This window comes from Hemicordylus capensis, chromosome 5 (assembly GCF_027244095.1).
Source record: "Hemicordylus capensis ecotype Gifberg chromosome 5, rHemCap1.1.pri, whole genome shotgun sequence".
NCBI lineage: Eukaryota > Metazoa > Chordata > Lepidosauria > Squamata > Cordylidae > Hemicordylus > Hemicordylus capensis.
In genome coordinates this window covers 106,255,018-106,279,448 of record NC_069661.1, presented here as the reverse complement: position 1 = coordinate 106,279,448, position 24,431 = coordinate 106,255,018, and the positions used below count along the sequence as shown (strand labels likewise).

The 24,431-nt window shown below is 45.2% G+C and overlaps 1 long non-coding RNA gene across 1 annotated transcript in view; it reads left to right on the top strand.

Annotated features, from left to right (window-relative positions):
• Positions 1-24,431, top strand: part of LOC128327874 (uncharacterized) — a 72,905-nt gene that overhangs the window by 46,533 nt on the left and 1,941 nt on the right. Inside the window, exon 4 of the long non-coding RNA XR_008308849.1 lies at positions 8,703-8,806. This is a non-coding gene — a long non-coding RNA (uncharacterized LOC128327874). The remainder of the gene's footprint in view (positions 1-8,702; positions 8,807-24,431) is intronic.

Below are 24,431 nucleotides of genomic sequence, written 5' to 3'. Positions count from 1 at the left end.
ACCCCCACTCACCCCCTCTCTGTGCTGCGCGCTCTCTCTCTCTCTCTTACTCCTAACTCCTGCTCTGCTCTCTTCTCCTTCACTCTCTGACTCTGTCTGCTCTGCTCTAGTCTCTCTTCCTGTCTCCTTTCCTTCTTTCATTCCCACAGCTGCAGCCCATAGCACCTGCCATCGGTTTTTATATTTTTTAATAAGTATTTCATTTTATTTGTCGCTGCTTGGGGGTGGGTGAGTCAAAAATAGTGGCTCCTCATTCTGCCCCTCTCAACTGTCCTTGACCACCCCAGTTGCTTCTGCCACCCTGTCTGTGTACCAGCCGGGGTGGGGGGGCTGGTTTGCATGTCTGACCAGCAGTGTGCGGCAGGAGAAGGACCAGAAGAAGAGGGGTGAGTGTATTCATGCGCATGTGTGCACCTTTTGTTGTCCCCTTCCCTAGTTGGAGGTTCTAAATAGGGACTCGTGTATTTTGCAATGCATTTGGGTATGGGGAGGGATATTTTGTGATATATTGTTGTGTTGTTGTTTGCTTGAAGATATGTTGCTTCTTTTTCAGATTGTTTCTTTTTTTGCAGGTCCCCCCCCGGCTATTGTTGTTGTTATGTTGATGATTGCTATTGTATGTATTTTGTTTGCTTGCTCTGGGTGGAGTGGGTGGGTTTTGTTAAAGGGGTCATTTAAAATAGGCTGCTAGGCTTGGCAGTTAAATTGTTGAACCCCCCCGCCCAATTTTAAACTACACTTTTCACTAAATAAGGGTTTCGTTTGATGTTCAGGTTCCCCAAGCTTTGACTCTGTCCCTCCCTGGTAGGTGCTGTGTCCTAATCCCCTCCTCCAATCTATTTTCCCCATAATAAAAAAAAACCTCCCCCCCCCCGCAACTACTCCACCTAACTGCCCGTGCCACCCACCCAGGGTTCCCCCCTTTACTTAAAGTTTAACACCCCCTCCCCAATTGGCTTTTTCAAACTTAACCAAAAGGTTCCCCTCACCTCACCTCAATTGGCCTCCCACCCGCTAAAATTCTTCCCTTCGCCCCAATTGGCTTTTCCCCCAAAAAAATTCCCTCCCAGCTCCAAATTAATTGGCCTTTTTTGCCCCTTCCCACCTTCCAAACTATTTTTTGTCCCTTTCTAGCCTTTCTCATACAGTCTCCCACCTTTACAATGTCAGTGCGACGCGAGCACTGTGTTCAGGCAAGGCCTCACCTAAGGTTGCCAGGCAGAGGTGGGAGAGGCCGGGGGCGGACTGTGCCTGCGGCTGTGGGGCAGAGAGTGAGAGGATGCGGGACAAGCCTGATGATACCCTAGTCCTCCCCATTGCAGAATTCTTTGCCCCAGCTGAGGGGATTGTCCGCAGGCTAGATTTCCCCCAGCCTGCTGCCGGCTGAGACAGAGGCAGAGGTACTAGAGCTGTGGTGGGTCCCTCAACACCAGGTGCTGCTGGGGCACTGCCAGTGGTGGTGGAGAAGACTGCTGGTGCGGGGGAGCATGCAGAGGGCAGGGAGGATGTTACGGCTGGCAGCAACGCAGCCAGGTTCTCCCTCCATCTTCGGGCCCTTCCCCCTATACTTTCGCCACTCAGTGGAACCCCCCTCATGAAGCACAGGCAGTCGTGGTGGTGTCCAGTGGTGGTGGGTCCCACCACTCTGGCTCCAATGAGGAAAAGTCTAATGCTGAGGTAGTGGAGAGGCCTGCCTTTCCTCTGCCAGTGGAGCCGGGCCCTTCCTCTTCCATGGAGGGCGGAAGGGGGTTGGGTGGCAGCAGTGGGCAGGCAGAGGCAGCCGCCCCCACCCCAGGACTGCAGCCACCAAGAAGAAAGAGGCCTAAGACAGCGCCCAGGGTGCAGGAGGCCAAGGGCAGCGGTGTCTGGCGGCATTTTGAAATCCCTGAAAATGCCCCAAACCATTCTCCTGCCACTAGAGCGGACAAGGACAGTGTGCCTGCACCAGCCAAAAAGCAGGCTACACTGCCAGTCCAGTGGTGTTGGGCAGTAAGCGTACTGTTCGTGTGGACCATCATCACTTCCCCGCCTCATAGTGGAGATGATTTCCACTGATGACCAGCCATTTCAGGTGGTTGAGAATTCCGGCTTCTGCCAGATTCTCCAGTACCTTACTCCTGACTACATCATCACCTCAAGGACCACGTTCAGCTGCACATGGTCTCCTCCCTGTACCACCGGTGCAGGGAGCTCGTGTCAGCTGGGCTGCATGCGGCCCCAGTGGGCACCAGCATGCATTTCACAACTGACCTCTGGGCCAGTGTCAGTGGGATGCACGCTGCTTTCCTGGCCCTCACTGCCCACGGGTGGGGTCCAGAGAGAGAGGGGACGTCCATGGGCACTGCCTCTGGGTCCAGCACGTCTCCCGCTGCACAACGGCACAGGTGGGCCATTCTGCATGTGGAGACGATGGACACGAGGCACACCATGGACGAGGTGGCGGCCGTACTCGGCCACTCGATTGAGGAGTGGATTGGCGGGTGTCCACACCTCTCCTGCGGCTTCATTGTTACAGACAATGGAGCCAATGTTACTGCCATTGTCGAGACAGTCCTGGGCTGTGTGAAATATGGTGTATGGCACATACGCTCCATCTGGCTGTCAGGGATGCCCTTGGCCTTAGGGAGCTGAAGGCATCCAAGCCGCCCCGCTCCACCACCACCCCAAGTGCTGCTGCTGCCATGGCCACGCTTGTTGAGAAGGCTGGCAAGCTGGTTGGCCATTTCCACCGCAGCAAGAAGTCCAGGCACATGTTTCACAAGAAGCAGGATGACCTCGGGCTTCCACATCATCTCATCCCAACGGATGTAGATACGCAGCTGTTTGCGACCTCTCGAATGCAGAGTGGAAGCAGATGTCCAAGGCGGTGTCGGCACTCGAGCCCTTCCAGGTTACCATGAAGGGCTTATATGGTGACATCACTCTCTTGAACCAGGTGCTTCCCACAGCTCTGTGTCTGGAGAAGCTGATAGGTGAGCTCCAGACTTCTCTGACCATGCCAGAGGGTCGTGCTCTGGCTGGAAGGCTGAAGTCTGGGGTAGCCAAGTGGCTTGTTGGTGAGTTGGGTAGCAGGGAGGAGTATGTCCTCACTTGTCTCTGTGACCCGACCATCAAGGGAAATGTCGTGAGTGCCGGCGACTTGCCTCTAGTACTACACCAATATGGGTGGAGGGACCTCCTGATCCAGAAAGTTAGGGAAGAGGAGGTCACTAGGACCAGGAGGGACTAGGAGGGTGGCAGTGGTGCGGGTGCATCTCCCCCGAGTGACCTGCATCCAGCGGCAGTGCAGCGGCATTAGCTTGCCCTTCCCCTTCCTCTTCCCAGTCCAGCAGCATGGCATCCCAGGCAGCGCCAACACAGCAGGCACTTGCTCCCTCCATGAAATCCTCTCAGTGGTTTCAGCGAGTATGCCTTGACACCTTGCCTGGTGTGCGAGAGGCTTGACCTGCCAGGCCCTCCAGTGCTGAGCAATGCATTGCCCAGTACTTGGAGGAGCCTGTGGAGGAAGACAGCTCGATGAACTGCGCACAGTTCTGGGTGATCCGCTGCCAAGTCTGGCTGGACCTGGCGGTGGTTGCTGTGTACCTCCTCTCCTTCTCCCCAACCAGTGTCCAGAGCAAGCGGGTGTTTTCACATGCCGGGGACGTGGTAGCACCCTCTCAGTCCCAGTTGGATGCTGGTCTGGTGGAGCAGTTGGTCTTCCTTAAGGTCAACCTCCTCCTTCTGGGATACCTGAGCTGGAGCTTGAGCTGGGTGAGTGATTACCATGGTTGCCCCATGGTTGGTCACCTGCCTGGCTCATCCTCTGCTCATCCCTCCCCCCTTCCACCTCTAGCTGAGCTGATGTGACAGATGCTGAGCCATGACAGCCAACTTGCAGCGTGCCCAGTACTAGTGTTGTGACTGGCCAAACGTTTATAACCCCGCCGCTGCCCACGCCCACGTAAGAAACTCGATGCTGACCACAACAAGCCCTTATCTCCACCTGTCAGCATTCGGGGGCCTGGCATGGGCATGGCGCGCACACCTAAAAGTAGCACAGCCCCACAATAATACCACCAGACTAGCACCAGCGGGGGCAGGCACACGTTCTGTAAATATGTAAATAATAATTTCCAAATATGTTCTGTTAATCAACCCTCCAAACATATTGAAAAGCATACTTGTAAACAAATGATGACTCCAAAAAGTATTGATTTTTAAAAATATGTTATCAAAGAAATCATGTGTGGGGTTGGTTTTCATTAAAAATGTGTTTAATATCTTTTTAATGCTCGCTGAATGAATTCTCATGTTGTTTGTTGATTATGGTTACTGTTGATGTTGACTGACAAATTATAATCATAGAACTTACTTGTCAACACAACTGATTGATTGATTGATTGATTGTCTGGGTTCTTTGGGGGGAGGGGAGGGAATTTGGTCTGTGTCTGTCTGTGCTGTTTGTACTTGTCTGGAGAGAAAGGTGTGTGTGTGTGTGTGTGTGTGTGTGTGTGTGTGTGTGTGTGTGTGTGTGTAGGCTGTTTCTGTTGTGTTTGTGTGGATGCATGTTGCTGTTAGTACTGTCTGTGTGTGTGGATGGATGCTTACTGTGTGGTGTCTGTCTGTCTGTGTCTGCATGGTTTTTTTCCTCCCCTCCATTCCTCTCCTCCATCCCTCCCTCCATCCTCTTCTTCATCATCACCCTTCCATCCTCCCTTCCACACCCACCTGCCCCTGGTCTGGCAAGCTGATGAGAACAGTGGTCTCCCACCGAAGCACACACATCATGTGTGTGCATGTATGTGGCATACGACCTACTCTGAGCCAGATCTTCCTCCCCCTTCAATCCCCTCTGGAACATCCCCCTCCTCTCCCCTCTCCTCCCCTCCCTTCCCCTCTCCTAGCTAGCAGCACACACATGCACACACAACACCTGGCCAAACAAATACGCATGCATTCACACTGGTGCCACCACCTGCCTTGGGCCTCTTTGTCCTAGAACAAAGATGTGGTGGACCAGAAAGACCCATTTTTTTCCCCAAGCAAGGCAAAAGGCATGCAGTGCACACACAAAGAGATGACGAAGACACTGACAGTGACACTGGACAAGACTAGAGAGAACTACTGAACCAGCAGGTGAGGGTTGCAATGCTCAATGCTCTGCTCTATCAGCACACTCAGCTCTCAGTTGCACTATGTAGACACACTGGTGGTTCTTCCCAAGTAAAATTTAACTTTCTATCTGTATTAGCCTCCTGCCTGTAATAATTATGCCCTCCCCTTGCAGTTGCATCGTCACATGGGTTGGCTACTACTCCCATGCGCCGCCATCTAGTTAGGTCTTGTTGGCTTGTGTGGGCAGCAGCTGCTGCTGGCTGTATGCTGTGCTCATGCTGTGGTGTGTGATGTTGGTGTAGCACTACTACTAGTAGTAGAAGTAGCTAGCAGTCTGTGCTTGGTTTGGTTTGGATTGGTCCCCTGGCCTGCCTGGACCCCTTCTTGGCCTTTTCAGCTGTAGCATGTGCTGTGCATTCATGATGAAGGAAGAGAGCAGCAGAGCAGAGCAGGTCAGCTTCTGTCTGTGGTGGCCTCAGTGGGTAGGCACGGGGATGGTGGGTTTTTTTTTTTTTTTGCATCATCCATCCTGCAGGAGCAGCAGAGCAGGTCTGCTTCTTCTCTCTGTGTGTGCTGTGCTGGCAGGCAGCAGTGGCTTCTTAGATCATTGTCATTGTCAACACTAGTTGGTGGTCTGTGTCATCTTAGTTGCTTGGGTAGGTAAGGTGGACTGACCTGGGTGGTTTTATGGTGCCCAGATAGGGGCAAAAAAGCTGGAGTGGCAATTGATGGGTGCCCCTAGTATTTTTTGGTGAATTTTTTTTGGGGGGGAGGAATTCCCCATAGGATATAATGAGGATTTGAGGCAGCCCTGAACCCCGCCTCTGTGGGGTGTCAGCACCCCAAAGTGGGTCTGGGGCCATGGCAAAAATGGCCTCAGTCCCTCCAAGAAATCTCCAGATTGATAGGAGTGATGGGTGTTTTTTTTTAGGATTTTCTAAGGCATTCAATAATATCCCATAAGGATTGATGGCTTAACCTTTCACCCAGTGACACACTTTCAAGCAATCCCTATGAGATATATTTAATGCCTTAGAAAATCCTAACCCCCCACCACCACCAAACCCCATCACTCCTATCAATCTGGGGATATTTGGGAGGGACTGAAGCCCATTTCCCCCCCAAAATTCACCATTAATATTAGGGGCAACCAATTGCCTTGGGAATTTATGGGTGGGGGACACCCATGGGTGCCTTCCACCCACTCCAGCTTTTTGCCCCTAACACAGAGGGAGTTATGGGCAACAATGGAAAATATTTTTAAAATTCATAGAAAATCATAGGAATGTCCAATTGCTTTGAGGTTTGGGTGGTATTTGGCACCCAACAGTACCTACCACCCTACCTACCTTTTGAGGTTCAAACCAGTTCGAAACCAGTTCGAATTCGAACTGAACCGGGGGGTGGTTCGAGCAAAACCAAAACCGAACCACCACCTCACGGTTCGAACCCGCTTTGAATTCGAACGGAACCAGGCAAACTGGTCTTATGCACATCCCTAATGTTCATAAGGCGTTCTTGCTGGTTTGAGACCGTAATAAACTTCATCTATCCATCATAAGATATTTGATAGGAAAGTGAGGAGCAATACTGAGTAAATTTCTCCCACAAGAAATCTATCCAGCTTATCATAATGGATTGGCTTCTATTGCAATTTCTGGGATATTTTCCTTGAGGAGAGGACCCCAAATTCAGTTTGAATTGTGCTTTTGATTAAATGTTGGTAGGAACTGTAGTGTTCAAGTGACACTAACAGGCACTGTTGCAAATGCTGATATAAGCATTGTGGAGAACCATGAAGGAGTTTGCAGGGAGAGTGGGCTCTCCCTGCTCTCCTCACAATCAAGCAGGGAGTTCACCCTGGGTGGCCAGATTGTCACAGAGCCCGTTGGGGTGGCAGGGATAAGGGGCCTCTGTAAGTCCCAGAATGCCTGTGCATGTGCGCAGGGCATTCTGGGGAGCCTCCTGATGCTGGTAGGCTTGTTGTAGTCTCTGTGACAGAGCTAGTAATCATGTGGGAGGCCGATCTGGCCACCCAGGTTGAGCTCCCTGCTCGCCTGCGGGGAAAGTGGGTTAACCTAGGTCTGACTTTACTCTCTCCATTGAGATCTCCATTGCCTTTTCTTAAATTTTAGTGTTAATGTTTGTTCTGAATCACTTTTCTTCATCTGTTACAATGTGCCAGCCGCCGCCTAGGGTAGCTAAACTTGGTATTTTAAACCTGGTGTTTGCAGTTGCTTTATGATCCCCTAATCATGGGATGCTTCCATTGTCAGTACATCACTCATTGAGTCTATTCTCACGACCAGGAGAAACTGGGCTAAGGGTGCCTAGCCTGGTTTTGCCTGGTCGTGTGCTGCAACAGGAGCCATGTGGCAGGAAGCCTCCCTCAATGCCCCTCCCCTTAAACAAGGTTAGCTAAACCACTAATACTGGTTTTTTGGTTCATGTGTTGCCATGCCATGGGGACTCATGAGGGAACCCCCGTCCCGGAGCCACACTTCAGCAACGCATGATCCAATAAATGGGGTTAGCAGAGCACTCGCTAGGGGATCATAAGGCAATTGCAAACAAACGCCAGGTTTAAAACACCAGTTTTAGCTACGCTAGGCAGCTGCTGGCACATTGTAACTGATGAAGAAAAGAGATTCAGAACAAACGTTCACACCAAAATTTAAGAGAAGGCAATGGAGATCTCAATGGAGAGACTGAAGTTGGACCTAGTTTTTACCGGTTGTGGTAATACCTAATGTGGTATTAACCACGGATACCTAAGTGGCACCTTACATGCCAGAGGGGCATCAAATGAGGCACAGCTGCCTCTGGTTCCCAGCAGCCCTGGTTGCACCTCTCTCTTTCATTTTGCCCCATCATTAACAACAGCCACATTGCCTGAAGGCTGGCCAAGTGGCCATTTGTCAAGTCGAGCTGTGTCAGCTGATTAATCATGGACCAATTGCCAGTCTGCAGGCAGCATGTTCTTGTTAACAAAGGGCGGGGGGGGCAGGAAGGGCTCCTGAGAACCATGGGAAGCTGTGCCTTGTTTGGGATCCCACCCCCACCCCCCACCCACTTGTTAGGATGAGCCATTACTGATATTATGGCAGATATGTGGCTGCTGCTGAAAATGGCACTGCCTGCCATCTCATGATCTCCTCCCATCCTTCCATGTAAAGTCTGCTGATATTAAACACATGATGTGATGTCATTTTGCTGCAAGCTTTGCCCACCTATTCTGTACTTGCTGGGGGCTGCTGGGGGTGGTGGGGTAGAAACCAGCATCATCATCATATCACATCACAAATTTTGTAGACCTTACTAGGAAGACAGGATAATGAGCTCTTCAGGCTACTGTTTTTGGCACTCGTGTCTGCTAGCTCCAGCAGTTCCAGCCTAAGGAGCATTTCTAGGGAGGGAGTGGCAAATAAAATTGGGAGAAACTGATTTTGCCATGCCAGCAGGACATACAGGTTTATAACACCATTGTTATTCCAAAGCACTTATTTATTCTTTGTAAGCTATGCTAGCATTGTCAGGGCAGTGAATTTTCCCCTACTTTGTCAGCTCAGAAAGCAGTTTGTTAACTGCACTGTTTCATTCCACAGGACATCCTTCAGCTTCGTACTGAATCTACAATGCTAGCTCAGCACTTCAGAGTACTCTGCAAAGCAATTACTTGAGCCCCCTTTGCTAAGCCTAGTTTTGGAAGGTAAGGCAGTTCACTATAATCAGGGATTTTGGTGGCAAGTGCCTTTTGTCAAATATTTTCCATTCTTTTGCACTGTGTACATTTTAAGCTTACCTTATGCTGTCATGCTAAGTAATAGCCTGCATTTTATGCCTTATGTTTTGCTCAGCATTAAAAGCAATAGCTGATATCCAGACTAAATGCACTGATGCAGTGAGGAAGGGGTGATTTCTGATGACCTCCTCTGCACTGGTGCTTCCTTGCTTTGAAAGTCAGCCAGTAAAGATTGCTACTTTTCATCTGGCCTTTTAAACTTAGCTAAAACCCTCTCATTCTCTTAGTATCCTGGTTTTTCTTGAATCCAAGATTAGGTTTTTCCTAAGTTTTTTGATATTAGAAATTAGGAGTTTGTCTTAAATTCAGAGTCCTGTTCATTTTGAGTAAATGCAGGTATAACCTGTATTTAATAGGGGTGTGCAATTCGGAATTCCGGTGTTTCGATTCGGATCCGAACCGAAACACCCCTGTTGTGTTTTGTGACCGAATATTGCCCATCCGAATCACCCATGATTCGATTCGTATCCGAATTAATCCGAATCTGAATCAATTCAGATTAAAAAATGGGTCCTGGGGCCAAATGAGTGGGGTGGGTGGTAGTGCCCAGTGGGTGGAGGCTACCACCCAAATTTCATGGGGATTGGGCAGAGGGTACCCAGCGAGTGGTGGTGTAGTGCACATAGGGTGCCAACCACCCCCATGGGTTTCTAACCCATGGGGTACAGTGTTCTGTTGTTTCTGAGGTGTTCTGAGTGTAGATTCTATGATAGCAAATTAGAGTGGATTCATGGTGTCTCATTGAAAATCTCATTTGCTATCATAGAATCTACACTCAGTCAGAATACCTCAGAAACAACGGAACCCTGTACCCCATGGGTTAGCAACCCATGCGGGTGGTTGGCACCCTATGTTCACTACACCACCACTCACTCTGGGCCACCCAGCACCCCCCAAGTGCACTTATGGGGCTGCTGAAAGCTCCATTATACCTTATGAGGAAAAACCTTGAAGACGCGTACATTTCAACAATTCACCAAAAATCAGCCCTCTGCCCAAATCCTTTGAAAAAATTCAGGTAGCTTCCTTGCCCCTACCCGGCACTACCACCAACCCCACATGCCTCTAGGCCACCCCTTTCCCCCTGACGTGAAGCGATACACCCTCCATTATACCTAATGGGAGGAAACCTTAAAAACACATACACTTCAGAAATTCACCAAAAATCAGCCTTCTGCCCAATCACTCTGCAATTGGGGTGGTAGCCTCCACCCATTAGGCACTATCACCCCACCCCACTCTTTTGGCCCAGATCCCACGTTATGCCCCCAATCTGCCCCAAAGACACTAAAACTTCAGAAATTCACCAAAAACCAGCCCTTTGCCCAATCCCTCTGTAATCGGGGTGGTAGCCTCCACCCATTAGGCACTACCACCCTACCCCACTATTTTGCCCCTGGGACCCAAAATTTGAGCAGACGTCACATCAGACCTTTTTGCATTGAAGTCAACGGGAGGCAAAAAGGCGGGAAATTCAAATAGACGTCATTGCTCAAAATGGAGGGGGCAAAAGAAGGCCACAAAATGGAGGTCTGAAACATCCGAATATTTCAGATCTGAAACAGGGGTGATTTGTTTCAAATCCGAATTTTTTTGGGGTTCTTTGGGGGTGATTCGGTTCGGATCCGAATCACCCAAAATTGGCTGTTTCAGGTACAGATCATTCTGTACCCAAAACGTTTCACACATCCCTAGTATTTAACCTCTACTTTTTAAATGGGGGGGGCATCTTAAATTCGGAGTCATCTTCTATTCAGGTACATACAATATGGTTCCCAGGAGCAGCAGGCCCCTTAAATGAACTGTTATTAATGATTCTTGTATTATTGCTATAGACAGATTCAACTGTCTGACAGAGACAGAAGATGAACATATTTCTTGCCGCAGTTGCCTTCTAAACAAATAGGTCTTCGGCTACAACCCTATACACATTAACCTAGAAGCAAGCCCCATTAAACAGTTGGACTTACTTCCGAGCAAACATGCACTGGATTACACTGCACCATACATAAGACTGGGAGAGTAGATTTATTTATTTATTTAACATATTTATATACCGCCCAAACTCAAGTCTCTGGGCGGTTTACAACAGAAGGGTTAAAACATCAGTTAAAACAGAATAAATGACAGAAAAGTTAAAACATTAATTAAAACAAAATAAAGAAAAGAGTGGATGGGTTTAAAGAACCTGGGCCCTCCAGCTCCTGAGGACCTCCCAGGTCCACCCCTCCTTATTTGCTACATTATCTCCCTTGCTCTGAGGGGCCGCTGGGGAGAAGGGTGAACACGAGCCCCCTCTCCCCTGGCTATGCCCCTGCACAAGACATCTCCTGCACACGTTCCAATAATATGAAGGTCTCAGTTCCACTTGTATGGCTAGCCTAGCTCTGTCATGGGCACACTGGCTGTCTTTAAGCAACCTACTCTTATCCAGCTTTGGGCCCCATTCCCAGGACCAATATGGGAATAATACTGACCTATTCCCTATTCTTATAAGTAGTACAACAAGATTATGTGGCTGTTCACTTGAGCAGCCCTACCCAGGCCGGGCAGTCCTACTGTTTTATAGCTGCTTTCCTCACAAACACAAAGTAATCTTATATAGATTTAACTAAGAGTTTATTCAGAAACAACTCCAATTTCTCCTTCTCCTTCTCTTTCTGACTTCACCTCCTCCATACATACTCCCTACAGGATCCCTACTAGGACAAACTTCTAAACAAGAAAACATAAAAGATACTGGATAGAATACAACACCTACCAAGGTAGGGCTGCTCTGGGCTGCTCTGGATAGCCCAGGAATTCCTCCCAGGCTTTTACTTGAGTACAGGGGTGTGAGTGATCCCTTTTACCCAGGTCTTCAGTCGTGTGTCTGCTTGGGCTGCAAGCAGCCCATGCAAAGAAAGAGCAGTATTTCGCTCCTCACACAGTGCATTTAGGAATATCTGGAGGCCGGGCTGTTTTTTTCAGGCCTCCAGATGGCTGTGTGGTTCCCAGGAGAGTTGCTTATGCGAGCCACACTGCCAGAAGAAGAGGAGATATCATCGGGAAGGGGGGGGAGTTAGATATGATCCTGATCCTGCCCCCGCCCCCTACCCCCACTATCCCCACTGGCTCAACGGTTATGTGAATGACCTTAATATGTACGAAGTGCTTTGAACACTCCAAAGTGATTTTTAAGCAGATGAGTCATGCTAATCCAGTTGTGGAAGGTTTCCCACCACCAGGTATATCATTACATCTTAATGTGTGAATCCTGTACAGTGGGCACCTTGAGCCATGCCAGTGAACAACATTGATAGGCGGGAAATCTCACTAAATGCTGAGCTATTATAAGTGATAAAATATTTTGCCAAAGGGAAAAATTGATTCCCCATGGCATATCAGCTCACTGAATCCAATGGTTGTGTCGCTTTTCTCAGAATTTCACTTCAGGAAGATCTTTACAATGATTTTGATTTGTCACCTACCTCATTCCAAAGACACATGTTAGGTAGCAAAAGCAATGTAATACAACACGTGTCCAGCAAAAAAGGATAAAAAATTCATTACATTTAAATTTCTTGCCTATGATACTGAGCCACAAAAACTAGAAAAAATACAGGTGGTCTGGAAACCCAAGGTGCTCAGATTTGGCCTTCAGTGGGTCTCCAGTGGGAAGGAGCTCCATAATTGGGTTCCAGCCACTGAATGATCATTGTCAGCTGCAGACATTTGGCAATCTATGTGATGTATGCTGTTAATGTAGCTTGCATAAGTAAATATGCTTCAGATGTCTCTGTCAAGAACAGCAACAGACATTTGCCTGAGGACACATTCCTAGACTGCAGGCTGAAGGGCAGCAAGAGGCAAGCCCTCAGGTAATTCACTTGTAATGTTCGTGAGTGAGGGCCAGTGATGTAGTTGCAAATTCAGAAGAGCAGGCAGCGCTTTCCATGACAGCCCCCATGGCCATGCCCTCCCTAACAGCCAGAGAAGCCAAGAAGTACCAGTGCTCCATCCCTGCAAGTCCTCCCTCCACTACACCCCTGGTTAAGGATCATGAGTGTGATTTGATAATTGTAGTTCTTGGTAGCATGAACTACACTGGCTGCCAATATGTTTCTGGACAAAGCACAAGATGCAGATTATAATCTATAAAGCCCTAAACAGTGTATTTAAGAAAACATCTCTTTTTGCTATGAGCCCTGCTGCCCATTGAGATCATCCAGAAAGGTCCATCTGCAGTTGCCACCAGCTCATCTAGTGGTCTGCTCAGGGACAGGCCTTTTCTTTTGCCACCCCGAGGTTTTGGAATGTGCTCATTGTCAAAATAAGAGGCTCTCAATCTCTGACAGCTTTTAAAAAGACTCTCAAGACACATTTATTCACCCAAGCTTTTAACTAGAAATGTGGTTTTAAACTGTTAAAATGTTAAAATGAACTATTAACTTGTTTGATGATCAAAGCCTGCTCTACTTATTATTTATTTATTATTTATTTATTATATCCATATCCCTCTCTTATATTCATATCCCTCTCTTATTCCAAAGAGCCCAGAGCAGTGTACATGGTTATGTTTATCCTCACAACAGCTCTGCAAGGTAGGTTAGACTAAGAGTCACCCAGTGAGTTTCATGGCTGAATGGGAATTTGAACTCTGGTCTCCCTGGTCCTAGTTCAACATTCCAACCACTATACTACACTGGCTTACTTGCTCTAAGAACTGATTGCCTGAGTGACTTCTTTGCTTGAGCAGCATAATTGTGGAGTCATTAACTTGCATGAGGACCTCTTACATGAACTAGAAAAATTCCAAGAAGATGTGGTCATTTTCTTTCAGGATGCCCCTCACCTTACTTCATCAACCAAGTCTTCCCTGTTGGTTAGACAAGTTCAACACAGCCTATCCCCTTGTTCATTCTTCCACCGTCTAAAAGATAAAGCTGTCAGCAAGATAAGTCAAGAACTGATTGTATATTCCACTGATGACAGAGTCAGACTTCTAGCAAATGTCAGGATAGTTGAAGTCCCCCATTATTATTATGTTTTGCTTCTTCAAAAGTTTGGTCTTTTGATTTAGGAAAGCATTGTCCTTGCCTTCTGCTTGGCAAGGAAGTTTGTAATAAACTCCCATTATGATATAACTCTTACATCTCTCTTTTTATTTTTTACCCAGGAGTAAAGGTGGCAATTCAGTCAGTGGCTGGGAGCTGTTCTGATCACATTAGGGTGTAGTCAGTTTGCCTGTTGGAACCTTTTCATTTTACCAGGATTCTTACTTATTGGGCTGACAATTTAGCTGCATTAGAAATGCAGTTCCTGCCTTTCCCAGAATTTTTTAAAAGCTCAGGTTCGAATTCACTTCCTATATGACCATCTTGTTTGCTTGAAATGGAAGGTGACCCACAAAGCAGAAGTTAGGTACACGTGGCAGTTTTCCAGGACTGACTGCTAAGTTCCAAAGTGTGAGTGTGTGTCTGTGTGCACGCATGTGGAGAGAAGCTCCGGCAACCTCTTCTGTGGGCAAGGAATTTTTTTCTTCGTGTGGAGAAACATTCAGTCATGTAAATTCCCCACCTGCAATCTAAGTGGCACAGCCCAGGTGCACAGGATTACAACCTCCGTGGAAACTAAGCAAATATGTCCTGTTTGTGAAACTGATAAAGGAAATACATTTCCCCTCTGTCTTGAACTATGGTAGACATTTGTGCCAGTTTAAATTTTCTGGTTACTTCTTCTCCTTAGCTTTTAATAAATTCCCTTATCAAAGCTGAAAGTATTTGCACATCTTGTAGAATTCTTCGACACCAAATCTATCCCTGAGGTATTTCTGAATTAATTTTAATAGATTTTTGTGCTGAAGAAATCATTCTACATTTCTGCGAAGGGCATCAAATGACAACACTGCATACAGATATTTTTTAATATTCTCTCCAGGTACAACCCTGTCATTACTAAGACTCCTTGCTCTACAAGAGTTCCTGCTGGGGAAAAGGTGTTGCTATAGCTGCAGGCTAATAGTAACTGCCAAGCCTGATTTTATGCCTTTCCATTTGCATCTATTCCAGAGAAACCTCTCTCCTTCTCTCTCCTCAGTTGTATCTTTTGGGACTGCTAATCATTGCCACTCATCAACACTGAAATATATTCCTAGCTGACAGAGTTGAAATGAAGAAATCCTCTGTGCAAAAGGAGAAAATCAGAGGCAAAAATTATGCCGATGTTTACATTTCACACTTCCAATGGGTGGCTAAGGATAGACAAAAACACAGTGAGGAGCTGTGGGTGCCCCCAAATACCTTCCTCCCTCTTAATCCATTTGATTTTTCTGAAAATTATTACAAGGTTTTCTGTGTAATAATATGTATAGAGTAGGCTATTTCTCCAACTTCTTTAACACAAATCTGGAGTCCCCAATAGCTTGTTAGCTGAAATCAATAGGTGCTATTTAAACAATATTTCCCTGGCTTCCAAAAATGAGCTCCAGTGCCCTGTGGCTTCAGCAAAAAATAGAGTAAAAAAAAATTTTTTTGGGGGGGGGGGGGATAATAAAAATAATAAAAAGAAATGAATAAAAATATTTTTCTTTATTTGTTCATTACAATTAGCATTCACTAGAATGAATGAAAAAATGAACCAAATGACTCTCATTTGTTCTGAAAGGAATGCACATCTCCACTGTCTCTGAAGGAGAAGAATAGTTAGAACAGAATTAAAGATCTGGACATGTTCCAGAAATAACCAGACAGACCAGGGCTGCACAACTTTGGCCCTCCAACTGTTTTGGGACTACAAATCCCATTACCCCCAGCTACTGTGGCCTATAGTCAGGGATAATGTAGCCCAATATTTTTCAATAAGGCCAAAGCTGTGCAGCCCTGAAATAGACTGTGGGGCAGCAGTACTAGGATACAACTCCACCTGCCAGATACTTTGAACATGCTCAGAGTGCAATGTAGAATCCATTCAGTCTTTGCAATTTTACTCCATGGGACTGGTGGAGCATAGATCTATTCCACTCTCTATCAAAACTTCTCAAGTGGTTCTTCCCTTCCTACTCAAGTGAACTCAACTTTGGCTGGATTGTATCCTTGTTTTAAGTAGAACCGCAACTTGGTCCTTCCACACCTGCTTTTCTTTTTTTTTTTTTTTTGCCATGTTTCCTGCAGCAGATGCGAAGAAGCACACAGAAAATCGATATATAAAATTTGACCTAGTCAAGGCACTGTGACCCCAGCATATTGTGGAGATTTGATATAGATTTGTCTGCTGCACACAGTTTAGCAGAAGAAATAGCTTCTGTTAAGGGGATTGTGAATGCCTGCTTAACACAGCTGCTATGTCTGTAATAAAACCCATATGAAGAATTTAAAATGCTAAACATCTTAGGAAATGTGCACAATTTTAGCAGCATCAAATGAATATTAAATCGGGTCAGGAAGTTCATGTTTGCCATATAATGTTAAAAGTTACAAGGGAATATATCTCCCCACCCCCAGGCTGATTAATGCTGCCAAATTGAACGGGCTAAGAGTGAATTAAATTTCACATAATAGAAAACAAATTAATACATTAACACCATTTAGAATGATTGATGTATTTGATACAGTGAAATATAAAGCCATCCAAGTGACATCTATGTCATACAAAAGATGAGCATCACATTTGGGTTAAAAACAGAAGAGTATATTTTGCACTGCATGCATTAGCAAAAGAGGATTTCTGCAAGTAATTAAAATTTTTCATGGAAAAATAGTATTTTAAAACTGAAATAAAATGAAATTTATGGACGACCACTGTCATTTGTCATATTGCTTCAACTAGATTGAAAAAGTGCTCATGATAGAACTACAAATACTGAATGTCTATAAGATTTCTTAAAGTACAGGAAAGTACTCTCTCTTGTCATCTGGTGATATTGGAGTTGCAAGAGAACCAAGGTATTTAATCTATGTGGCTATAGAGATACTGTAGTTGCTGTACAGCATGGGATTATTGGAAGGATTGCCATAGTCATGCATTTCACACAGTACTAGCTGTGATTTCAGTTCTAAAATGAATTTGTGGCTCCTGGATGATGATCTCCACTTTGAATGCGTAAACTGTCCTATATAGGACAGTTAGTGACTTATATAGTTATGCTGAACATTTCAATCTGGCTCTAAAGAATCATTTACAAACAAGGCATTTGGATGAGCACATGACTATGCTTATTAATTGTGGGCAGGATCCAAACTAAGCACCAGTGAGACATGACTAAGAACCACTGAAATAAATGAGATAAGTTAGTTATTACTAACTTAAGGTCCCTGAATTTCAATATTATATAGTCATGGATTGTGACCAGTGTTTCTAAAGTCAACCCAGTGAGAGTTAACCTATTCAGAGAAACAGGTTTCCATGTGTAATTTCCCCCTTGTTAGGTTTATACAAGTTTCCATGTATAATTTGCCCCAAGGGGGCTGCTTGGGGCAAACAATATTCTTCTGGTTAGGAAAAGGTGTGGAGCCAAGCTCACTTTTTCCTTCTCATGTTGATGCTGTGTTGGCAGAGATCAATGAGAGCAGAACAGAGACCTAGTAAGTGTTTCTATCTTATCATAAAATGACAACATATGGCACGTGCAATCTGAGGTGACCTGTTATAGTCACTTGTTGACTGCTAACATTATGACAAACAATTTGAAAGGCAACCTTTACATATATAATATATAACATAAAATGGGAACTATAGCCTGCAGTCCTACAACTATGAGAAATATTCATTTATTTATTTGCTTATTTATTCATTCATTCATTCATTTAACAAACATGTTTATACTGCCCCAAACTTACGTATCTGAGTGGTTTACACGAAAACAAAATAAATAACAGTTAAAAACAAATTAGTTAAAATAAATGACAGCAGAAAAAGTTAACATTACAACAATTTTAAATTTTAAAACAATGTTTTAAACAATGTTAAAACTATTAAAACAGTATTTAAATAAAAGCCTGGGTGAACAGATATGTCTTCAAAGATTTATTTAAAATTGTCAGAGATAGAGAGGATCTTATTTCAGCAGGGAGCCCATTCCAAATCTCCAGGACAGCAGCAGAGAAGGCCCGTCCCTGAGTAGCCACAAGATGAGCTGGTGACAACTGCAGACGGACCTCTCCTGATGATCTCAAAGGATGGTGGGGTTCATGACGAAAAAAATGTTCTCTTAAATATCTAGGGCCCAAGATGTTTAGGGCTTTATAGGTTACAACCAGTACCTTGTATTTTGTCCAGAAACATACTGGCAGCCAGTTTAGTTCTTTCAATACAGGAGTAATATGGACTCTCCAAGATGACCCAGAGACCAAACAGGCTGTCACATTCTGGACCAACTACAGTATCCAGACTACGTACAAAGGCAATCCCACATAGATTGTATTGCAGTAGCCCAGTCTAGAGGTTGCCAACATATGTACCACTGTTCTGAGGTCATTTATCTCAAGGAACGGATGCAGCTGGCGTATCAGCCAAAGCTGATAGACTGCACCTCTGGCCACTGCCTCAGCCCAGGACACCAGGGAGAGGCTTGGATCCAAAAGGAACCCAGACTGCACCTGTTCCTTTTGGGGAAGTGTGACACCATCCGGAACAAGCAGATCAAACTCATCTCCCAAATTTCAACCCTGCATACTGAGTACCTCTGTCTTACCTGGATTCAGTCTCAGCTTGTTATCCCTCATCCAGCCCATCACCACCTCCAGGTGGGCATTTAGGGAGGCTAAGCCTTCTCCCAATAATTTTGACATGGAGAAATAGATTTGGGTGTCATCAGCATACTGATAGCGCCCTGCACCAAATCTCCTGATGCTCTCTCCCAGCGGTTTCATGTAGATGCTAAACAACATTGGAGGCAATATGGAGACCTGAGGGACACCATACAAAAGTTCAGATTTTGAAGAACAGTCTCCAAGGGACACCATCTGGAACCTGTTCAAAAGGTGGGAATGGAACTACTGCAAAGCAGTGCCCCCTACTCCCAACCCCCTCACACACTCCAGAAGGATACTATGGTTGATAGTATTGAAAGCTGCTGAAAGATCCAAAAGGACCAACAGAGTCACACTCCCTCTGTCAATTCCCAATTGGAGACCATCCATCAGACAAAACAAGGTAGTCTCCACCCCATAGCCCACCTGAAAGGCAGTCTGAAATGGGTCTAGATAATCAGTTTCCTCCAAGACTGTCTGGAACTGGGAGGCCCACACCCTCTCAATTACCTTACCCAGTCATGGAAGGTTGGAGACAGGCCTGTAGTTACTCAACCCTGAGGGATCCAAGGTAGGCTTCTTTAGAAGTGTTCTAATGGTTCCCTCCTTAAGAAAGGAGGCAACCTGCCCTTTCTCAGAGAAGCATTTATGATCTCTACCAGTCCTTCTACAACAACCCCCTGCCAGATAGTATAAGACATGTCAAGCAAGGCTCAAGAGAACAGGTGGTGCTGTAATGACCTGCCTTGGCTAACTGCCCAGCAGCTGCAAAAACCATTCTTTTCAGAGGGGAAGGGAGAGCTAGTGGACAGGAATGGAGATGGAGAGTAGTCACATACATTGCCAGAAGTCAACATCAGGAGTTCCACAGGATCAGGGTAAACACAAATCATTGTCAGACATCAACAAACAGTGCCAGATTTCTAGGTCAAGGTTGCTCACAGTAGGGTTAGTCACCACAGATGTTGTTTCCAGCACAGACCCAGCTTTCAGGCTGCTCTAAATAGGCAGTGTGCTGAGAGCCCCGCCCATCACTGCACCTGGGCCTTGTCAGGGAGATGCAGCTGGGTCAGAGCTAGAACACCTGTTCTTTCTGGCCAGCCTCTCCAACCTATGGCGTTCCTCCCTCTGCGCCTGTACTCTGTCCAAATGTCACTGTCGGGGATCTGGGGTAGGCACCTCGACTTCAGCAGCCTCGGATGCTTCATCAGGAGAAGGGAGGGAAGGAGGCAGAAGGGCCTGCAGGCCTGTCAGCTCTGGCTCTGCTGAGTCAACCGGCAGTTTCAGCCTGCTCCCCCTGCTCTGGGTCTTCATCTGAGGAATCCTCCTCCATGACCCCCACAGGAGTCATCACAGGTAGGCCTCACCACTCCAAGCAGCTCATCCACATCCTCAGGAGCCATGAATAGGAACTGATCCAGCCTAACCACACAAGATGAGTTGCTGGACACCTCCACATCTGACACTGAAATAATTGTGGAGATTGAATCTAAGTTGGCCCAAATATAAGAAATTTCCCCCACAATGAATTCATTAAACACATCAGAGTGGCTAATTGATGGTTCCAGATTCTGATTCAAGGGAGGAAGGGCATATACTAGCCATCTTACAACCCTGAACACCTCCGCAAAATGTCAACTCGCAGATGCAATACAGGCAGAAAAGAATTGCTTCTTTGCTGTACCTATTGCCTGAGTATAGATCTTCAAATGTGCTCTATGTTACAATCTGTCGGATTTGAGTTGAATCTTTCTCCACTTGTGCTCCATTTGTCTACCTCACCGCTTCAGCCCCCATAGTTCTTCTATATACCAAGGGGCCCATTTTGAAGTGGGTCGGAGAGGACGCTTAGGAGAAATCATGTCTACTTCCATGGTGAGTTTGCTGTTCCAGTTCTTCACCAGAGCATCAACAGGATTACTGGCAGAGCCAATACTAAATCCCTCCAAGGCTTCTTGGAATCCCATTGTTCAGAGTTCCTGGTGAATTTCTCTGGAGCCGAGCTCAGAGAAGAACTTAGGGATTTAAAAATCCTATTTGTTACCCAATCCATCTAAGTACTATATACATATCCCTAGCTGAGGGTATCAACTGACTTCTGGGAGAGGAAATATGAGGTGTACTGGATTTGTCCCTGATGACAAAACATTGGTCTTCTCTATTGCAGAATATTTTACATTTTGCTCTGCAATCACATTTGACTCTGGGCCAGTGACAAACATGATTCTCTGATTGATTACGTGTTGAAATGGCAGTGAAATCTAGTACACTGAAATCTGACACACTCTTGGTTGTTGCTCTAAAGTGCTGAAAGTGGGAATAGGGAGAGTCTAAAGAAATATACTCCTCCATGTGTCATGAAATAATTAATCCTGACAAGCCACCAATGCCTGAGGAAACTGTGGAACAGATGCAAAAAGAGAGGACCTTCCAAAATTAGTACTCTTACCCTTTTGTTTTAGTTGTGCTACTAAAATATAATAAGGCTATGCATACAAGCAGCCCTACCTGAGTAGGGCTGCTCATGTGCTCTCCCAGGTAGCCCAGGTTTTGTACCCAATATTTTACCCGGGTAGAAGGGTGTAAACACACCCTTCTACCCAGGTAAATGGTCTTGTATATGCTTGGGCTGCATGCAGCCCAAGCATAAACAGAATCAGGCACCTAAAGCACCCAATCAGGCACCTAGAACACCCTCAATGCACTGCGTTTGTCGCATGTTGCACTGTGGGATAGGGATGTGCAAACGGGTTTGACTGTTTGGGGTCAAACTGAGCCACCCCCTGTTTGGTCCGACCCCGAACTGAACACCCCTGGGCGTGCGTTTGTTTGTATTAATTTTGCCAGGCCATGCAGAAGCCTATTGTGCAGATGTGGCAGCATCCAAAATGGGGGGGGGAGGCTGAAAACTGGCTGAAGAGCAACCAAACGGCCAATTTCTGCAATAAGGGAGGCCAGCATGGGAGTCCATGGTGGTTCCACCTCAGACAACTCCCCCAGAGAGGATAAATATAAAATATAAAATAAAAAATTGCACCCCCCCTGACTGAAATGAACTGGGGGGGGATGTTCTAGGGGGTTCTGGACCACACTGGCCCAGTCTGGTTTGGGTCCAGTTCAGACTCAAACAAAACCAGACCAGCTGGTTCTGTGCACACCCCTACTGTGGGATTCCTGGAGCCCAGGAAGTCCTAGCCTCCACTAATCCACACTGCACAGAACAGTGCAGATTGTCTGGGCATGCAGTAGCATGCCTAAGACCGGGGTGGGGGGGAGTAGATGAAACCCTGCCTGCCACCACCACCACCCCCGCCATGCTTCCCACCCTGGTGGGAAGTGTGTGAATGGCTTTAATAAATGAAGACAAAGTAATTATGATGATTTATTGAATTTAGGCAATGTAAATTACAATATCACTTGGTGATTTAAAATAATATTAATGCACACTAAAGAAAAGTAAATTGAAGTAATCTAAAGTATTGTTAAATTGCTTGAAGATATTTGATCCAGCTGTAGAATGACACTACAAAGTTATTGGGAATCCTGCTTTTAGATCAGTTGTTTCAAGGCCAGGATTAAAATGCTGTTAATTACCAGCATACCAGCATACATCAATGTGTGGCTTCTCCCTTTGTATTTCCCCCTTCTTGATCAAAGAATATGTTTTTCTCCATATCCCCTCTCTTTGGATTGGCAAGCATTGAACCAGACCATTTCCACTGTTGCCAAGGCAGCTTCCTGACAATGTTTCAAATGATGAAATTTCTATGAAGTATTTAAAAGCTATGTGGTTATTGATTGTTCTTCAGCTTTGGAGTGCCCATTCTTTTCTTGGGGCAAATGTCATTCTAGAAAGACCGAAAACACATTGTGTGCTTCATGTTTAGGCCACAGTATTGAGAGCACAACGTTCATCTTCCTAGCCTACTGTACATAACGAGATACCGTTTTAGATCCATATTGGGGAAAGGGCATATATCTGCTTTTTGCATGTGTCCCAGGCACCCCACACCAACACAGGGGAAGTCAGAAAAAACCACAGAAATGAAGAGAGTGGTTTTGTATATCCCTACATGAAGAAGACAGGTATCAAAGGGCATATCAAGAAACTGTGTATGTTGCACTTACATCCCGCACATCCTTCAAAATCACAGCACAGGCTTTAAACTTCACAGTAGCCTTATGAGGTAGGCTGAGATTTGTGACTGTAGCCTAGTTATCACTGAAATGGTGTTTTGATTGTACTACTTGAGTATGAAGATGACAGAATGCTCCTTGATAGAAAACAACATTTCTACACACACTATGTGTAGAACTATGTGTAAAACTATGACAAGAAGACTAAGCTATGACCCTTCTTCCTGACAGTTGTATATGGGCAGGTAATTTTTTTTGTAATGATATATAGAAAAATTTGTCTATTCAGTCATGTGAGCCTCATGTGCACTCGGAAGTGATATAGTTGAAGCACAGGTTAACCAGTTCCAAAATGGTGGTTTAAATCTGGATTTCCCCTCATCCAAACCTCTTGGGAGTATAATTTGTTTTAAATAAATAAATATGACACCGGCTGAGGAAATTTGTGTTAAATCATAAACAGCTCTGACAACATTCCCTATATAAACAAAGAAAGCATCTTAGAATGCAATTTGACCCTCAGGTTACTAACTGCTTATGCTTGGAAGAATACATGAACATTGTCAACAAGATAGGAAAGATGTTATGAAAGAGGACAAGAAATATATATCACAATATTTTCCCTGTCAACATTCAGCTAAAAAGCCCTACAGTTTCAGACCCAATGCTTATATCAAGCAGACATCGTAATGGCACAAAAAGCTACACTTAAATGAGACTTGAGGGTAATATAAGATGCCCTGACATGTATACAACATGACAACCAATTTAGCTGAAATAAAAATATCATGAGTGCCTGTATAAAATTGCAGAATGTTATACTAATGTCCAACTGTGCAACAAGGAATATCAGTTGTTGTCCAGACTGAAGTACTTCTGACTACTTTGCTGCCATGAGGCTGGGAGCTGTAACCAGACTGAATTTTTCAATTAAATGATTGCTGGAAAGACAACTGAGAAGAGAACATAAGAACTCATTGGGGAGCGAAAGAGGCCATCCGTTCCTTTCAAGTTCATCCATTCTTAGTACTCTGCTTCCCTATGGAAGACATCTCATTTTTCTCATATGACCCCTGTGTTTTTGCCTCAACGACTTTGCCTGACAGCCTGTTTCACACATTTATCACTCTTGGCATGAAAAAAGCAAAAAATCTTTTGATTCTTTTTGTGCCCTTTAGTTGTAATGTATGTTGATCATTTTTGCTGTTTGTATTTACTTTTAACCTTTAACTGTACAAACTACATATATGAATAGTCAGCTGCCATATTGCAATGAATTTGGAAATCTACGGTTCTGGGAATCTCTCAGCCATAAACCCATTAGGAATCTGTAGCCAAACCACTGCCTTTCATCCTCACCCTCCCCATCTGCAATATTGATAAAATAACTGGCTGAAATTATAGGCTTGTTGTTTTAAAGATTATTAACATGCTTTAACCAACTGTTTGAATGTGAAATAAAATAAAATAATAATAATGATCTATAGTCCATTCATTGTATTCAAATCAAATAGTTTATTTCAGCCCACATATCATAAAAAGCATTCATTATATTGGTCCATTATATTGAACCAATATAAATTGAACCAAATATAAATACATTAATATATTGAACCAATATATAATATTAATTATATTGGGAGTTGTTTCCCAGTAAGAATTCTCTG